This window comes from Oncorhynchus clarkii, chromosome 16 (genome assembly GCF_045791955.1).
Source record: "Oncorhynchus clarkii lewisi isolate Uvic-CL-2024 chromosome 16, UVic_Ocla_1.0, whole genome shotgun sequence".
Taxonomy (NCBI): Eukaryota; Metazoa; Chordata; class Actinopteri; order Salmoniformes; family Salmonidae; genus Oncorhynchus; species Oncorhynchus clarkii.
Window position 1 is genome coordinate 43,407,648 of NC_092162.1, and position 20,357 is coordinate 43,428,004.

Here is a 20,357-nt window from a genome sequence, read left to right on the forward strand (position 1 = left end):
AAATACTATGGTATACCATAGTATAAATACTATATTATTCACTGTAGTGTTTTTGGAGACTGTCGTGTTAACTTGAGTATACTGTAGTATTTACAGTCAAATATAGTATAAATACTGTAGTAATATAAAAGTATAGTAATTCATGTAGTATTTTTGGCAGATTGATGTATACTGTAGTATTTACTGTAGTGTTTTTGCAGACATAGAAAATCTACTGCAAACATACTAAAAGAGCACATTTTCCATAACCTGTAGATAGGTAGGATATATGGTCTATACTTGCATGTAGGTTTCTCACTTATGGGTGGCACAAATTATGATGTGATACGGCGAAGGGGAATGGGCGGGGTATATGCAAATTGAATACTGTAAAATTTGCTCAAGTTAAAAAAAGTGTAGTGTTTTTGCTGACTGTAGTATGTTTGCGGACATTACTCTAGTCATTTACCACAGTGTTTCTTTGGTGGATAATACAGTAGTATACTATAACATTCTATAGTAAGTACTGGATAATGGATTGAGGGATACTACAGTGTGTAGAATAGTATTCTACAGTATACTACAGTTTACTATAGAGTTCTATAGTAAGCACTGTAGTATTCTATAGTAAACTGTTGTATTTATTTATGTGTGCATTTGCATAGTTATTTGTTCAATTCCAGCATTCACTCCAATTTCTTCATTTCCTGTACTACTTTCATCATTAGGACTGGGGTCCGAACTGATAGTTATAGAAAGTCAAGTAAAAATCCAAACCGGTCCGTGAATGAATACCGGTATAGTTTTTTTTTAACAGTTTACCACCCATCCATGGGTAATCTAAATGCCTCTCGTTCTAACACAGCTGCCTGTTGCCAGTCTGTTACAGCCCATCTGGAAGCTGCTGAAGGTTAATGGGGATTGGTTTGTCAATCACACCAGCTTGCTAACACCCTCACGACCATCCCTAAATACCTCTATTCAGTCGTTTGCAATACAGAAGGGGACATTCAATTGAAGAACGGAGCACATGATTGCAAACTTTACGCTAATAAGCCAACTCTGTCCCTCCTTCCTGTCCCTGGAAACTTTACGCTAATAAGCCAACCCTGTCCCTCCTTCCTGTCCCTGGGTTCAGAGCGACCTATGGCTGGCAGCGTCAGGGTTGTGTAAAGAGAAAGGGGTCTATTTACCTTGACGCAGTGTTACATGTAAAACCTGCCTCAGGCGTTGAAGCCAGACTGCATTTAGAGTATTTCACAACTGGAACCATTCAAGCTGCTAGTCCTTTGTGCAGATAGAACAGATTAGCAGACACAGTAACATACCATGGTGAAAGAGCAAACAAAGAAGCTGTATCCTTTATCAGTCCCTTCAACGGTTGTGGAGACGGGCTGCCGGGCTGCCACAGGATTAAAGGCATGGGGTTTGCTGTGTGGTGAAGAGGCATGCCTGTGTGTGTGTGTGTGTGTGTGTGTGTGTGTGTGTGTGTGTGTGTGTGTGTGTGTGTGTGTGTGTGTGTGTGTGTGTGTGTGTGTGTGTGTGTGGTGTGAGTGCGCTTTAAACCTATTCACACAGTGATTGAAACACTGGCCAATTGACAGCCCCTCCCCTTTAACTTGTGCAGTACAAAGTCTCTACACAGAGTGTACAAAACATTATGAACACCTGATCTTTCTATGACATAGACTGACCAGGTGAATCCAGGTGGAAGCTATGATCCCTTATTGATGTCAATTCGATCGGTGTAGCTGAAGGGGAGGAGACAGGTTAAAGAAGGATTTTTTAGCCTTGAGACAATTGAGACATAGATTGTATATCTGCCCCATTCAAATGGTGAATGGGCAACACAAAATAGTTAAGTGCCTTTGAACGGGGTACGGTAGTAGGTACCAGGTGCACTGATTTGTGTCAAGAACTGCAACGCTGCTGGGTTTTTCACGCTCAACAGTTTCCCGTGTATATCAAGAAAGGTGCAACACCCAAAGGACATCAAGCCAACTTGACACAACTGTGGGAAGAATTTGACTCAACGTGGGCCAGCATCCCTGTGGAACACTTTCAACTCCTTGTAGAGTCCATTCTCTGATGAATTGACTCAATATTAGGAAGATGTTCCTTAATATTTTGTGCACTCAGTGTATTTAACAGAGGAGAACCAACACAGCGGTTTGGCTGCCAAATGACAGCCAACAGAAGAACGAATGGTGACATCTGACAGCATCTTACAGCTACACAGACACGTCTGCTTCGACTGGCATCCCTCGACCTAACCCGCTCTTACTCACTTGTTCTCACTCCTGTACCCACGCAAACAGACAACAGAGAACAGAGGGAGGCAGCAGAAGGAGGAGGAAGAGGAGAAAGAGGAAGAGGAGAAAGAGGAGGAGGAGAAAGAGGCGGAAGAGGAGAAGGAGGACGAGGAGGAGGAGGAGGAGGAGGCGGAGGAGAAGAGGAGGCGGAGGAGGAGAAGAGGAGGCGGAGGAGGAGAAAGAGGAGGCGGAGGAGGAGAAAGAGGAGGCGGAGGAGGAGAAAGAGGAGGCGGAGGAGGAGAAAGAGGAGGCGGAGGAGGAGAAAGAGGAGGTGGAGGAGGAGAAGGAGGAGGCGGAGGAGGAGAAAGAGGAGGGGGGCTGAAGCTGTAAGCTGTTAATCGTCAGCTTTGAGAAAACGGAGCATAATTGTGTGCGCAAAAGAACACAGGGAATGAATGCTTAATTCTCTTGATCAACAATGACACTGTCAAGCATACTGCATTTTGCTTAATAGAACAAACCCTCATCAATGATACATGGAACAATAGCAACGCATGATTAATGAAAATAAAACATGAATCTTAGGACTTGAAAAACAGAAGATAGCAAACATTTACGTTCAATGTTGTGTTCATGTAAATTTGAATTATGATAATATCTCTAGCGTAATTGGATGCAAATTAATCTCACCTATTCCCCTCTGTCAACACAATGTTCTGATGTTAAACAAATGGAAAAATATAAAGCACTCTCATAAAAGATCACAAGTAGTAGTTTGACTGCCTGTAGAGGCAGCGGCCAAAAAAGCATTAAAAATACAGTTCTTACAAGCTTCCCAAAGGTTTCAGTAATGAGATTTTTTTTTCTGTCAAAACAGCAGCAGTACTTGGTCTCTCTCCTCCGGTGTATTAAACCAGATAGAGAACAATAAGGACCTGGCACACACTCCGTCCTCTGCAATGGCAACGCTAGGGCCCGTATTCATAAAGCGTCTCAGAGTAGGAGAGTTGATTCAGGATCAGGTCCGCCCTGTCCTTTTCATTTGAATCTAAAAGGCAAAACTGATCCTAGACCAGCACTCCTACTCTAAGATGCTTTAAGAACCCGTCAAAAGATCCCATCCCCTCACCTTCTGGGTAGGGCTTTCTCAATCGAAATTGCAATATTGACATGGGCAATATCCATATCGCAAGAGGCTATAATTAAAGTGTAATAAGGGTCCCCTGGGAAACTCTGACCGACACTTTGGTTCCTGTCACAACAACTTTTACTATACCTGTCTTTTTCACTAGTTATCATGCCAAACGACCCCAACCACAGAATCGTAATTTGAATTTAATGTCTATGATTCCAACAGTTCACCCATGTGTAAAATCGCAATATTTGGTTAACAAAATGGCTATTTGATTATTTGCCCATATCGTGCAGCCCTACTTCTGTGTGTCAGGCTTTAAATGGCATTAGGTCACAAATCCCAAACTGTTGCAGATTAAGACATGAAACATGAGCAGATATTCATTCACGGCTTTCAAGTACAAACCTGCCCGTCCCCGCTCCTTCTCCTCTCCCTCCCTTCCTACCGCCTTCTTTTTCTTCAGGCAGCAGCTCTGTGCTTCAGAGCAGTCATATTTAATCAACATCTTCATGGACAACACAGAGGATCTCCTCTCTTCAGCCGCCAGTCTCGGCGCTGTCACACTACGCTCCACGCACCACGCAGGATAATTCTCTTAGATCCCCTAATTCTACCCGTCATTCACCTTAAATGCTACAGAAAAGAAACACCGTTGCTTGACCCACATTGCTGTTGATCAGTGAATTACCCATGATGTCACCATTTGATTATTTATTTTGCGCGGCGGTTGTAATTTAAGACCTAAGGAGGCGCTTATGTTGGTAATAACTGTGTCTCTTTTCGTGCCTCGAACATGCAAGGCTGTCCGCGCGGAGATGCGTCTGTCATGTCTCCCGTTTCACTGGTTGTGGCGCTTTTGTGGCAGTGCAGATGCTGCTTCATGGAGCTCATACAGACAGTTTCCCAGAGAGGAGGGAACAAGTGAGGGAGGTAAAAGTGGAAAAACAAAACTCAACTTCCAGCTGATGGATTCATCTTGATAAACGATCACGCGTGGAAAAAGGGGAACAAATTGCTGCATTTTAAAAACGATAGTGTTTGTTTACTTTACTACCCAAATCACAATGGCTATTTGCTTGATATCATTTGACGCGATGGCTGACAAGAACGGAGGACAAAACAACATCCATTGTCGATTGTTCACCCTTCAATGCCCAACACATTTCCACACAGCTGGGGGTGAATTCCAAAGCCTTGTCCTGAAAGGTCAGAGGCAGATTACAATCAATAACAACAGCTGCTAGAACTACATAAAATCAAACTTTCCGCTATACATTTGGCTATATGTCAAGTCTACCATCTTCCCACACGCCTCAACCTACTCATAATATAATGTGACAACCCACTGGGCACAGGTCAACGTCTATTCCACATTGGTTCAATGTAGTTTCATTGAAATGGCGTGGAAACAATGTTGATTTAACCAGTGTGTGCCCAGTGGGAAGATGCCTTCTTAAAAAAGCCCTTTTCTCTGGCTCCCACTGCCCTGCACATATACAGGTCACATGTGGGTCAGTCATGTATTTATGCATCAACATTCTGTAGCTAGCCGCCCCAAGGAAGACTGAATTCATTTCCCTTGGCCTGAGCACTCTGAGGCCTCCTGGGCCAAAATAAAGAGTCTGGAGGCAGACAGAGATACAGAAATATGAGGGAACAGGTCTTAGCCAAGCTCTTAACAACACAGCCCGATACCTTTTCCATTCCTTCAGACTGTTGTGGCATCACTCGGGCTCCCGAGTGGCGCAGCGGTCCATGGCACTGCATCTCTGTGCAAGAGGCGTCACCACAGTCCCTGCTTCCAATCCAGGCTGTATCACATCTGGCTGTGATTGGGAGTCCCATTGGGTGGCGCGCAATTGGCCCAGCGTCGTCTGGGTTTGGCGGGGTAGGCCGTCATTGGAAACAAGAATTTGTTCTTAACTGACTTGCCTAGTTAAATAAAGGTTCAATTTAAAAAATGACCCAGTGTTGAAGGCTTACGAATGGACCCTCCATATATTTAAAGGAGGGTGTGCAATCGTCAGTGACTTGCCTGCCCTTATGTGATTGTCTGTCCAAAGCAGACTTTCACACAAACCCGACATCACAGGGAGAAGGGTAGCCCAGATAGGATGGGTTTCAGGGTTTTCAGTTTGAAGTTTCGAGGTCTTTCATCACTGCTTTGGTTGGATTTGTTATGGTCAGCATAGTGGAAAGAAAGTGTTTATTTGGAAGTGAGAGAGAAAACAGGGAAGTTTTTTTGGAAAGGGAGGTTTCTGGTTTGAGGTATTCTGTTCGCTATCTCTTCCCCGGAATTCATTTTGGAGCCTTATCTCCTCTGGTTTTCTGAGCTGAAGGCAGAGGATGTGTTAAGGCGTCTCTGGCGGGGAAGAGGAGCTATCCACACAGATAAGGCCAGGGCTGACTTGAAAATTGTAACAAAGCAGACAGACAGCTTGGATGCAGGTGGCTACATGTCACGGTGCTCCAGAGATCCAACAGGACCATGCCAGGGTAACACACTATGGAATACTCATCCCCATAACACTCCTCCTTTCCTCGCTATTCTCATTAACAATTGTGCAAAATAATAAGATAATGCAAAGCAGTGGAGGCTGGTGAAGGGAGAAAAGCTTATATGGCACTGATGCAAATGCATAAAGTGTATGAATTGTAAGCTACATTTCCAAGAGAGGAAGAATAAAGCTTAAGTCAATGTACTGTGCAGCAGCAAATTACACATAGCTTTTTGAACTGGATGAAAAAGAGCTAATGGAGAGCAGTAATACACTGCTGCTTCAGGTTGTAATTGGTCTGCTTGTAATTGGACAGCCGTCAGAACAGTGAAGAGTAGAGACAAAGCTGCCGTTGGCTTAGAACTCCTTTCTCACAGCACATGAGCAGACTAGACAAGCCAAAGCAATGCCGCTCGTTGCCGCCACTGTGTGTGGTAACCATGGTGACGGTGGCAGGGACAGGCTAGGGCGTCCGTCCACATCACCAGGGGGCGTTGTTTACCCAATCTGCCCACTGTGCCCAGTGCCCACTCCGGAGCCCTGTCCCCCCCACCCCCCCCCACTCACACACAGGCACGTACTGGTTGTGACCCAAATGGCACCCTATTCCTTATATTGTGCACTGCTTTTGTCCAGAGCCTATAGAGCCTGGTCAAAAGTAGTGCACTACATAGGGAATATGGTGCCATTTGGGATGCAACCACTATCGTCTGTGTGCTACAGACAGCTGCCCATTGGCATCTGTACTGTGCCCCCTCCCTCCCTGACTGCCTCTCACCCACTCTCTCCCTTTTGTTGCTCACTTATTGTCAACTTCCAAACTAAACAAAAAAGCACATCCTCCCATGACACGAGCTAATTGATTATTGATGCTTCCAGGCCGAAACTGACTTACATTCAACCCGGACTGAAAGGGAAAGCGCAGAGACAGAGACAATGCATTCAGTGCTTTCATGAAACTGAAAAAGTCAAAAGCATTTGAATGTAAAGCTCAAGGTCTTTTTCCCCCTTTGATTGGGCTGTTGTGCCGCCTTGGGAACAGTCTCTCGGCACAACAAATAGTGGCGGCGTGAGGTGGAGGAACAGCCTGAGCTTTTTGTTCAAGAAACACAAACAACCCAAATGTCAATTTCAGCCCCTTCTTGAATAATCAAAGCAACCCTCATAGCTAATGAGGTAGTGTTTGGCTTTCTACTGGATCTGACAGACTGACAGGCTGCCTGTGACTTACAGCCACTGTGAAGTTAACCACCAAACAAACAGGCAGACGTTATTCTGGAGGTCCTGGTTTCATGATTGCTGTTCTTATCTCCGGCATTGGGGTAACTGTGTTACAGCAGGTAAAATATAGCATGGCTTGTGACAGGAGGGATCAGATAAACAGTGAGATTGGGTCTGGGCAGAGACATGTGGAGATGGTGGTGAATGCCTAAAGAGCCTGGTGTGTGACTGAGGGAGCGAGAGGGGGACTGATGTATTGAGTGTGGCGGACAGATTGAGGCACTAAAGAATGGCAGGGGAGAGCGATCCTGTCCCATGCAAATGTGTCATGAAGGCAATTCCATTAACATCTTAATAAAGACTGCCCGGGCCCTGGAGAGAGAGCTGGGCTCCTGGGTCTGGATTGACTGCCATAGGGCCAAGCAGCACCTCACACATTGGAGGCTCTAAGTCGCTGTTGCCACTGCAGCAACAAGGGAGCATTTCTCCAATGTTACGCCAATGTCGCTTTGTGAGGGCGTTACGCTTCCCAAAGGACTGGCTTAAATGCAAACGCTCTACTCTAACATGCTCCACTAAATTACCTTTTTTTTCCTTTTCTCCCCTACTTTCATTTACTGTCCATTTCTCCATCTGCTGGATTCAGTAGTTGGACAAAAGGCTTTGTTTCAACAAGCTGGCAGGCCTTTGGGACTGGGAGAGGAGAGGTGAGGGCATAGTGGGGTTCAGGATTAGCCTCCACGCCGTCAATAGACGGGATGCATGGTGAGGTCTGGGCCCAGACCATTCATTATGATCTAAATGGCTAAACTGATCCTAAATCAGTACTCCTATTCTAAGACTATTTGTGAATACGTGCCCTGGACACATTCTCCTGGCAGAAAGAGGGAGAACATTAATGGTTGTTCCCCATTCAGCCATCTGCAGAGACAGAGAGACTGGCTGGAGCCTTCTTCTCAACTGCTCTGTCTGAGTCCAACCCTCTAACACATCAACCTCTAGGGCCCTTTTCTCCGTTGAATTTTTCCAGGTTTCTGTTTTCCCCTGTTTTTTCAGGGTTTCTCTCTCAAAATACGAATAATTGATGCATTCTGTTCCTGTCTTATGATCAACTTGGGCAAATGAATTCATTTTCAATAGATTTAGTTGATTCCGTACTAAGTTGAATTCCGTTTTATTGTCTGAATCCCGGGATTCCTTCCGCATTCGCGTTTTGCAGATATTATAAGGCCCTACAACACCCACTGCAGTGCCACTGCCAGCAGCGTTCTGACAGACATGGGGAAACAATCTCTCTCAACACAATATTACACACACAGCAGCTAAGAGGCTAAAACCACCCACCTCGGACTCACGGACTGAAGCAGCACTTTCAGTCTTTAGAGTGCTCCGGCAGCAGCACTTCTGCAATCTTATGATGCATTTGAGGTGGTGTGAATCTATTGGAAAAATGTAACGCAGATCCGGAGTATTGATTTTCACCCCCTGTGCTATGTGCTGATCATACCAGATCCAGATGCTATTTACCAATGTCGAGGCGGTAGCGGGGACAGGCTAGGGCGTCCGCCCAACGCTTCAGTAAGCCACGACAAGGCTACGTGGACACAACCACTCAACATGATGGAAGCGACCGCAGCGTGACTTTCAGGGTAGCCCTGGATATAGCGACATATAAAGGCACTTTTCAAATGCATTACAAGGTAAAGTCTTACAAGGTAGAGTTACATTTGTTGAGATTGTACAGTAAATGGCCTTGCTTGATCAAACATTCAAACCACCAGTGTGCAGTACAAATGTTGCGCTCTACCTTACATTAAGTTGTAACTTTGGTTGTATGCTTTCAGTACATACACCGACAGAAGCATAGCAAAAAAGATCTTCACAATGAGTTGTGTATAATAGTTCATTCTGTTCATATCTGTGACTAGGCTGATGGATGAGAAGAAAGTGGAAACCTCCTCTCCCAAAGCAAGGCTGTGAAAAGCATCTGAACTCTCCCACGCTGACACAACCCATCTGGAGCTGACTACTGTCTACCCTCCACTCCTAAGTCCTCTGGGAACAAGATGGCCAACAGAAGCTTAGCTACACTACATGACCAAAAGTATGTGGACAACCGCTCATCGAACATATCATTCCAAAATCATGGGCATTAATATGGAGTTGCTTTGCAGCTATAACAGCCTCCACTCTTCTGGGAAGGCTTTCTACTAGACGCTGGAACATTGTCGCAGAGATTTGCTTCCATTCAGCCACAAGAGCATAAGTGAGGTTGGGCACTGATGATGGGCGATTAGGCCTGGCTCGCAGTCAGCGTTCCAACTCATCCCAAAGGTGTTTGATCGGTTGAGGTCAGGGCTCTGTGCAGGCCAGTCAAGTTCTTCCACACAAATCTCAACAAACCATTTTTGTAAGGACCTCGCTTTGTGCACGAGGGCATTGTCATGCGGAAACAGGAAAGTGCCTTCCCCAACTATTGCCACAGAGTTGGAAGCACAGAGGTCAGGGCTCTGTGCAGGCCAGTCAAGTTCTTCCACACAAATCTCAACAAACCATTTTTGTAATGACCTCGCTTTGTGCACGGGGGCATTGTCATGCGGAAACAGGAAAGTGCCTTCCCCAACTATTGCCACAGAGTTGGAAGCACAGAATTGTCTAGAAAGTCAGTGTATGTTGTAGTGTTAAGATTTCCCTTCAATGGAACTAAGGGGCCTAGCCAAAATCATGAAAAGTAGGCCCCAGACCATTATTCCTCCTCCACCAAACTTTACAGTTGGCACTATACATTGGGGCAGGTAGCGTTCTCCTGGCATCAGCCAAACCCATATTTGTCTGTCGGACTGCCAGATGGTGAGGCGTGATTCATCACTCCAGAAAATGAGTTTCCACTGCTCCAGATTCCAATGCCTATGAGCTTTACACCACTCCATCCGACGCTTGGCATTGTGCATGGTGAGCTTAGGTTTGTGTGCATGGAAACCCATTTAATGAATCTCCTGACAAATATTTATTGTGCTGATGTTGCTTGTTTAGAACTAGTTAGTGAATGTTGCAACCGAGGACAGACGATTTTTACGCACTGCACTTTAGCACTCGGCGTTCCCATTCTGTGAACTTGTGTGGCCTACCACTTCGCGGCTGAGGCATTGTTTCTCCAAGACATTTCCACTTCACAATAACAGCACTTACAGTTGACTTGGGCATTCTTTTGACAAACTGATTTGTTGGAAAGGTGGCATCCTATGTCGGTGCCAAGTTGAAAGTCACTGAGTTCTTCAGTAAGGCCAGTCTACTGACAATGTTTGTCTATGGAGATTGCATGGCTGAGTGCTTGATTTTATACAACTTTCAGCAACGGGTGAGGCTGAAATAATGTACCTCTAAATAAGCTGTTGCTGAAGGTAATGCTTGAAGGAAGTGCATAGCTGGCAGATAATAAAATCCTGTTGTTTCCAAGCAGAGTTAGAGTTAGGGTTGGGAGGAACTGCAAGTCGGAAAGCTCAGGGAGCTGAGTGCTATGGCTGAGGAACCAGTCTTGGAACAGCATGAGGAGAGAGATAGTTCTGCTTACCACCATACCGCAACCACTTTCCAACTAAACGTTCTCCCTGGCTACACCCCACTTGATCAATGTCACGGACGATTCAAATCTCTCTTATGTCAATCTTCACATGGATACACTCTCACTTTCTCTCTCTCCCTCACAAACACGCACACGCACGCACACACGCACACACACACACACACACACACACACACACACACACACACACACACACACACACACACACACACACACACACACACACACACACACACACACACACACGTACACACAGGCACATAACATGGCCGACTGAGTGGAGTGTGTGTGGGTCAGAGAGATAGAGATCTCTGTTGTGACAGCTGGACAGTTGAGAGGTTCAGATAAACATCCCGGTGAGGGGGAGACCAATTGCTTTAAAACAAACAAACAGGGTGAGTAGCCTACACTCCAGCAGAGACGATGTGGAGACCTATATCTGCAAGAAACGAGTCAGTGAACACTCAGCAGCCAGCCCGCAAGGCATTGAGATGTGTGTGTAGGCAAGTGTGTGTGTGTGTGTGTTTGTGGGTGTGCGGGGGGGGGGGGGGGGGGGGGGCTAGCCTGCTCCAGAATACCCAGTCGCTGAACGCGTTTGCACTGTTCACTCATTAAGAAATAGGTCAAGGATTCCGCCTGCATGCCTAGCAACTTGTCAAAAACTCTCAAGCTAAACAGGGGAAGGCGAGTCTGGCTGCCTGGGGCGATGTGCGCTGCATGCTGGTTGCTGGTGACACAGCACGTACACAAAACACAGAGAAGACTGTCTTTGTATCTCGGTCACCACCCCTATCATACTCATTAAATAATAAAGTACAATGCACTAGAACGTGTATTAGGTTATGAAGTCCTGACTGCTGATGGCATCGGGGAAAGGCTTTGACCAGATCTTGCCCTGGACAGAAACATGTCTGCTTGATGGGCACAGATGTTTAAAGAGCAGAGCTGGGACAATAAACCGAAAATGATCGCCGCCGACTATACCGACCACTTATCATGGGAATTTTGCTGACATGGTTCATTACGATAGGTAGCCTATACTAGAGAAATGTAAAGTTTGAAATAAAATAAATTGGCTAATATGGGTGATTGTTAATTCAGACAATATAATATGTATTTTTATCAATTTCGCCCAGCTCTACTAAAGCGTCATTGTCGGGGTCGACAGGGGACGCTCTTGAGCAGTAGTGTCATCCTGACGAAGAGTCCCATCATCACGAGGAAGGAGACTTGTGGAAGGGGGTCCAGGGTTTACATTATCATCCAGCCCTACCCTTCATACGGTACGGGACGCTGCCTCAGTGGTCGGGAGCTTCTGAAGAGGAAGAAGACAATGACTACCAGTCATGTAAAAGGAGCACTGTACTTAATCAACACAGCATTCGTACTCAATGTCTGTACTAGTACACCAGCCAGCCCAACATAATACCAAATCAGTCCGTCCATTCACTAAAATACCCAGCAGCCGCAGAATGCTTTCAGGGGGTCTAATGAGATGCATAATTTACCCTTCCTAAAATAAAGCTGTTGAAAGTTGAAAGAGGCAAACAACTCATCCTGAAGCACATAAGACCTCCCGATTACCCCGCAGGAAACAGTCATGTACTAAACTGACTGGCATAAGCAAATCAATAGGACTGAGATCAGCACTGTCACATAAATCCTCCCTGTTCTGACCAGCTTAATACAATCCAATCAAAATGCTGGAACACATGCTGAGCGAAAGGAGAAAGGGGAACGGGGCAATGGAGAGTGCTCATTTTGGCTCCAGCCAGCCAGTTTGATGTGAAGGCATATTCTTTGAGCTTTATTTGTGTAGTTAACCTTATTGATTAAAGAGTGTGTGATGTTGTGGTTCTCAACAGCTCTGCTTGTCCACTCCTGCCTCTCTTCAAAGAGATTGCTTGAAAGTGCTACATTGAGCAGAATGGAATTTTAATTTACTCTGCTTCTTGTGGAGGTGGATTTTTAGAGTTCGTGTACAGTTGTGTAGCAAAAAGGGGAACAAGTCTGGCTAAATGAGTGTCTTGAGGAAATAATGTAGTTATACGGTGAGTGCCCAACTGCCCAAACAGACCGGTAATGCTATAACCACTCCAGACTATCAGTGCTTGTGCTTTCTCTTCAGATTGGAGTTAATTAGGTGAGTATAATCAGCGTGTGATAATCAGAGCAAGGCTGCGTGTAGTGGTTTGTTCTTCCAAGGCTGCAATTTCCATCCTGGTGGCTGTTTCTGGGGTCAAACGGATGTTATACTTTGAGAAGAATATTACAATAATGTCACGCTTTAGATATACAAAACCTGATTTTACCAAGAAGAAACTAGGTTTGATTGCATGGTCACAACGATTAATATGCTCTCCGTCAATTATGGGCAGATGCAAGTTATTATCATGCAAATGTAAGGCAATTTTCTACTTAAGACAACATTTATTTTCCTTTAGAGTCACCCTTATGAGCGCTTCCCGAGTGCTGTGTGTGTGTGTATGTGTGTGTGTGTGTGTGTGTGTGTGTGTGTGTGTGTGTGTGTGTGTGTGTGTGTGTGTGTGTGTGTGTGTGTGTGTGTGTGTGTGTGTGTGTGTTTGTGATGGAAATGTAAGATTTGTGGGTGCATCTGCTGTTCCAGAGCTTCGACAGATGAAAAGTCTAGAGTTGAGCAGGAATTCTAAATTATAGCCAGTTGGCAACAATGCATCTGAATTTAGCTGCTTTCATGGCTTGGGGGTTAACGACGGCTGTTATTCTGTCTTGCGGCATACCACATTGTAATAGGAACGATAATAGGAATAGTAACCTAGCTAAATCAAAAGAGTTATATAAAATATGAAGAAGTATGAGGGATGGATAAGAGAGTAATCCGTGTTGGAGAGTACATGTAACTGCTACTCCAAACCCCTGACCTGGGTAAAACCTGGGTAACGCAGTGAAGAACAGAAATGAGTTACATGCTGCAAAAAAGTCACATTTATTCTCACATGTTGGATTGTAGATTATTATGAGGTACAAGACTTCAAGCGCTCACTACATCAAGCCTAATCTAAATCCACTGTAATGGAAATGGTTCTCTTCGCCCTACTCTTACCCCTAATAGCGGGTTCAGAGTCAAGGTCAGCATGGAGAGCTGATGCTAGGCTATCTGTCTGTTGATTACAAATATTGGAAGTAATTGAAAACTACTTTGGGAGGATAGGCCGATAAAAATAACTCATCCGATGACTAAATGATTAAATACCGGAGCTTAATAAAGGTCTTATAATATCAAACCAGAACAATGCAATATGAATAGCCGATGATAATATCGATATATCAAACTCAATCAAATTAGTTTTATGAGCTGATGACAGCTGCATTCTGATTAAAAGTTGATCGTGAGGTGATAGAATAGATGGTAATTAAAACCCAACACCTGACTGAACGGAACTGCGTAATTACGGGTTTACGCACCGAGGCAATGAGTCTATAGCCTATGCGTAAATTTGTCTAAACATTCATTGAAAAGTAACTGGTAGGCTACCATTGGAATAATAACAACACTGAAATTCCTTGCATGGTTGGGGTGGGCATTTTTTTCTGACACATTTTTTTTTACCTTACCTATTGCCATAAAATGTAAATTGCCTTATTAACCTAATTTTCAAATAAATTCTCAACTACTACAAGAAGGGATATACGGCTGGTTATTAGGCTACTTGTATATAGCTTAATATCCCAAAAGTACCCTAATAAGCAGCCCCAAACCCCTTTTTGTGGTAGCTGAGAATTGAGCTGAGAATTCTCTGACAATATTGTGGCGGAATAGAGTAGCTACTGTTAGTTATTAAGCAGAACAGTGTTAATTAAGGCAAATGCACAAAATTGTGCTGTAGCTATCATCGGCTAACACATAGACATTTCAAACCAAACCGACACATGTTTTAAATAATGATAAACATAGGCTAATCTTTTTCACTCACCTTTCGGATTTCAATGGAAGCTCCTGGTGCTGTTTTTATTCTGATCACACAGCCAGTAATGAATTGTCTTCTCTTCCTTTAGGTGATGGAGTGTTGTAGCTACTTACATCCACGGGAAATGCTCCGAGTAGCCTACTACGGTAAAGTCTACAACGGCGTTCCTCAATGATGCTCAATCAATTTTGAGATTTTAGCCAAGGTCCATTCACTCCCAATCCGTAGAAAATTTCAGATACCCAATGTCGCCTCATTCATAGCCTAAAGATCCCCAAAAACCGATGCAAGGTTTCACCGGGCTGATATTAGCTACGAACACAATAATTAATCTATGAACATTCAGTGCGCGCAACTTCGTTTGACCGTCTGTTTTTTTATTTTCTTTAAATGGTCGATTACAACAGAATGCCTATATGATACGGCGAATTCCTTTAGTTCACAGGATAATGTCCTCTACTATGACAGCCGCTGTAGCCTGGCTTGTCATCGTCCGGCGGGCTTTCTTCGGTTTGGGTAGCAACCTTGCCGCACAAATTTACACAGGCACTCTCGCTTTCTCATAGGGCTGTGCTAGACTGGCATGAAAAACGGTGGCGCTTACCGAACCCGGGAAGCATACAGTACAGTCTCATATGCACACCACAGCGTTTAAACCCAGCCCCCCTGTACACTTCGGCAACACGGGCTCATTTGCATGTTGCATGTGTTAACTGTTTCAGCGTGGTGCCTCCGAATGGCTTGGCCATATGTTCTGCTCAGTGTAATTTGCGACAATCAAATCAGCCTCCAGTGAATGTAAGAAGATAGGACAGATAACACAATAACGCCATTATCTTTTAGGATAAATTATTTCCCTTTCCTCTGATTCGATCTCCTGTATAGGCTATGGAAAATTGGATTGGTTGCCAAGTAATAAGAATGCACAATAAAGTGTCTTTAATATTCAGAAGTATTTTATAATAATGTATTTCTGATTTTTCAGTTACATTGGTCTAGCCTACCTTCATTGGACACGTTTAGAAGCTACATTTGATGTATTGAAACATAGTGAGTTGTATAAAACATAATTTATATTATTAATGTAATCTAAAAATGTATATATATTATTAATATCAACGAAAATAATCCAAACATATAATACATCTGGCCAGTTCTAGTGCGCATTGTGACCTGAGAAGTGTCATCAATGAAGGCTACTTTCAGGGGAGATGCTGCTGCCAATTCTGTTAGTGTACTGCCACCTATGGGCATAACTACGTTGCTACTACCTAGTAATAAACGACTTTCTACAATAGTGTAGGTTTACTACATTTTCACAGATCTTCAAAAGCAGAAAAACATTATTGTCTCAGATATAAGCTACGCAGTTTGGAGAATGAATCAACCGTTTTATGAAAGAGAATACCCCTATTTTGAAATGGTGTGATTGTAGGCCCAATTATGAATAGGCTACCTATCATTATATACAATTATTTTGTTCATTCTAGTAAAGTATCACAGACAGACAGACAGACAGACAGACAGACAGACAGACAGACAGACAGACAGACAGACAGACAGACAGACAGACAGACAGACAGACAGACAGACAGACAGACAGACAGACAGACAGACAGACAGACAGACAGACAGACAGACAGATAGATAGATAGATAGATAGATAGATAGATAGATAGATAGATAGATAGATAGATAGATAGATAGATAGATAGATAGATAGATAGATAGATAGATAGATAGATAGATAGATAGATAGATAGATAGATAGATAGATAGATAGATAGATAGATAGATAGATAGATAGATATAGATAGATAGATGGGCCAAGCAATCTTTAGACCACTATTGGTCCTTGTAATGTTATTTCCAGGTGGGTAGACACAACTGTGTGCAGTCAAATTATAATCACAGTAACCAATCAATCAGATTTACTTATATAGCCCTTCTTACATCAGCTGATGTCACAAAGGACTGAACAGAAACCCAGCCTAAAACCCCAAACAACAAGCAATGCAGGTGTAGAAGCACGGTGGCTAGGAAACACTCCCTAGAAAGACCGGAACCTAGGAAGAAACCTAGAGAGGAATCAGGCTATGAGGGGTGGCCAGTCCTCTTCTGGCTGTGCCGGGTGGACACTATAACAGAACATGGCCAAGATGTACAAATGTTCATAGATGACGAGCAGGGTCAAATAAAAATAATCACAGTGGTTGTAGATGGTGCAACAGGTCAGCACCTCAGGAGTAAATGTCAGTTGGCTTTTCATAGCTGGTCATTCAGAGTATCTCTACCGCTCCTGCTGTCTCTAGAGAGTTGAAAGCAGCAGGTCTGGGACAAGGTAGCATGTCCGGTAAACAGGTCAGGGTTCCTTAGCCGCAGGCAGAACCGTTGAAACTGGAGCAGCAGCACGACCAGGTGGACTGGAGACAGTAAGGAGTCATCAGGCCAGGTAGTCCTGAAGCATGGTCCTAGGGCTCAGGTCCTCTAAGAGAAAGAAAGAAAGAAAGAAAGAAAGAAAGAAAGAAAGAAAGAAAAAGAAAGAGAGAGAGACAGAGAGACAGAGAGAGAGAGAGAATTAGAGAGAGCATACTTAAATTCACACAGAACGCAGGATAAGACAGAAGAAATATTCCAGATATAACAGACTGACCTTAGCCTCCCCGACACATAAACTATTGCAGCATAAATACTGGAGGCTGAGACACTGTGGCCCGGTCCGACGATACCCCCGGACAGGGCGAAACAGACAGGATATAACCCCACCCACTTTTGCTAAAGCACAGCCCCCACACCATTAGAGGGATATCTTCAACCACCAACTTACTATCCTGAGACAAGGCCGAGTAACCCTCCTTTGAGTGCCAGCCATTAGAGCACTCAAAAGTGCCATTGATTGGCTCTGAGATGCATGCTCTCTCTGCTTCTGAGATAATGATCCGGTATAATTTTCACATCCCTCCTATTCCCCATGCTCCCAGGAGGCGACAGAACAACATTGTTTAAGTAATGAGTAGTACGCTTAGAACCTGCCTCTGCACAAATTTTATGCTGCTCTTTCTCTCCATTTTCCTACAAATCCCATTCAAGTTTTTTCCCTGTAACTGAAAGTTTTCAGGAATCCGGACCCCATTATTAAGCAGCCATTTTGTTGCGCTACATTAATGCCAATCAATTCCCCCTCTCTCAATCCCTCTGTCGTTTTAGCGACCAGGAAGGTCCAACACAATCTTGTCATTCACATTTACATTATTCATTATTCATTATTAATGTAATCATTTGATCTGATTACGTATAATCAGATCAAATGTTACCATTTTTCGTACATTATTTTTTTCAAACAATACAAAACACATATACAAACGACAGCATACCCATGCACACAAACATCAACGACATCACACTGCCCAGACCCACCTGCTCACACCCATCCAGCACCTGCATAACTCTCTGCCACATAGCCTTAAACTGTACCATTTTGTTTCTCTCAGTTGCCCACACACGTTCAACATTCAGATAATAAAGCACTTGACCTTTCCATTGGGTTAACAATGGATGGAGGATTGGTCGATTACCTTTATTTAAAGTATACGTTTTTTCAAGATGATTGACGAGAAAAGTATTGTTCAACACATCGGATATCTCACTGCACCGTCACTGCACCCCCATGTCTTTAAATCAGCCTGGTCTCATAGACGGAAAATAATAAACATAAATCCGGGGCACTCAAATGAATAAGATATGTTACATTTGGTATGGTTACATAAGACCAGGGGCGCAACTTCCACTGGGGATGGGGGGATATGTGCCCCACATTTATGTACCCCCCCCAGTTTTATCATTGGAATGTGATACAAAATGAGGCAACTGTGTGTTTTATGACAATGCGGACACCTCCGAGCGGTCGGGTAGACTGTTTGGAGTGTTTATCCGACTGGATGAAAAAATATATTTATATATTATGTCCCCCCCACTTCTAAAACCAAAGTTGTGCCCCTGCGTAAGACAGACGATTACTTAATTAAGGAAAAATTAAAGTAGGGTGGTTGGTCGGGGTGGATGGGTAGGCATATAATGCAAACGTCTAGCAAACCAGAGGTTGTGAGTTTGAATCTCATCATGGACAACTTAAGTATTTTAGAGACTTTACAACTACTTACTACTTTTTAGCTATTTCGCAACTACTTTGCATGTTAGCTAATACTTCCCCTAACCCTAACCTTAACCCTTTTAGCTAACCTTTCCCCTAACCCTAAACGTAACCCTTCCCTTAACCCTAACCCTAACCTTAATCCTTTCACCTAACTCCTAAACTTAAACTTAACCCTAACCTTAACACCTAATACTAAACCCCTAGCCTAGCTAATGTTAGCCACCTAGCCATCTAGCTAGAATTTGTGAAATATCATACATCATAACATATAATACAAATTGTAATTTGTAACATATCATACGAAATGCACATCAACAAATTAATACATACCATAATAAAGGTTGCTTGAAATATTCAGACATATGAATTAAAAGTAAATTGTAATATTGTAATACATTGTAATACTTCTGACAGCCAACCCCACCCATAACATTTGGACTTAATAGAATTCCCAGAAGGCATGGATTATTGATTCATTATTAGTTTTACACTTAAGACATGACTCTGCCTTTGTGCTGTAGAATTTGTGATTTTTTCTCTCTTATATAATACATTCTATACATTAGTTTATACTGGATTAAGCTACATTTTCGTTAACTGTAATTGTATTTGTTATGTTTCAACATTCTTTCTATCTTGTGCCAATATCAGTTATTTTTAAATCTTGGTTACAGTAGTTTATATTTTTTTTCTAAGAGATTGTCAGGTAGATAGGCTCTCTGCAAGGCTCTCTGCAAGACTGTTCCAAATACCTCTCCATTCATTTGCAATACGGGTACTTCACTAATGCTTTTCCCATTTGTCTCTCATATTCAGCAAATATGGATGTCTAGATCCATCCATCTCTGATCTAGGTTGCTAAAGGAAAAATACCTTCACTGAATAACTTAGTGTTTGTTAATAAATTATAAGGCTACATAATTGGAAATGTGTCTAAATACTTGTGATGATCAAGCACTTTAAAATGGCCATTCCATTATTGCCATAGCCATGATGGAAAAATGGTTCATGCCCTCCATCTTAATACTTGAAAAGTAGGCTAGCCCCATTCTCTGAAGCATCAATAATTCACAGTGGGGGAAAAGGAGGACCGGTTTCTGTCTGCCATCAAAAGTATCTGTAACTGCCATGAGGTAGAGGATGCAGACCCAACTAGTGTGTAAGTACACAAAAAGCACTGCACAGCCCACTTACAGACGGCCTGGGCCAATAGCTGGAGGGTGTCCATATTGAAGTCCCACAGCAGCACTACCTAGCTAGCCTACCTCTCAGACTTTAATGGATCTTAGTCAAGCCACCACAGAGTAGAGCGAGGGGTAATCAAATACAGAACCACTCTTGAATCCATTACTCACAGACCTGTTTGGAACAAGCATGGATTTGTTTGATTGGAACATAACTCAAGTCATATCGGATCTGAGAGAGAGGGTGCTGAGTATACTGTCTGTTTGTGTAGTGTGTCTACATTAGTGCGGTTTTGCTGGACGTCAGTGTAATAAAATTACATATAAATGTTGTATTCATCAGAGGGTTGGTTTTCATTCACAACCGCATCAATCTTCCTTAAAATCAAGACAAACTTGAAGTGT

General features: G+C 43.4%; 1 protein-coding gene across 1 annotated transcript in view; it reads right to left on the reverse strand.

Moving 5' to 3' along the window:
* LOC139367317 (plexin-A2-like) overlaps window positions 1-15,195 on the reverse strand; it is a 346,959-nt gene extending 331,764 nt beyond the window's left edge. The window contains exon 1 of the mRNA XM_071105532.1: window positions 14,622-15,195. The gene's annotated coding sequence lies outside the window, so the exon portion shown is untranslated. The remainder of the gene's footprint in view (window positions 1-14,621) is intronic.
* Window positions 15,196-20,357: the final 5,162 nt, after the last annotated feature.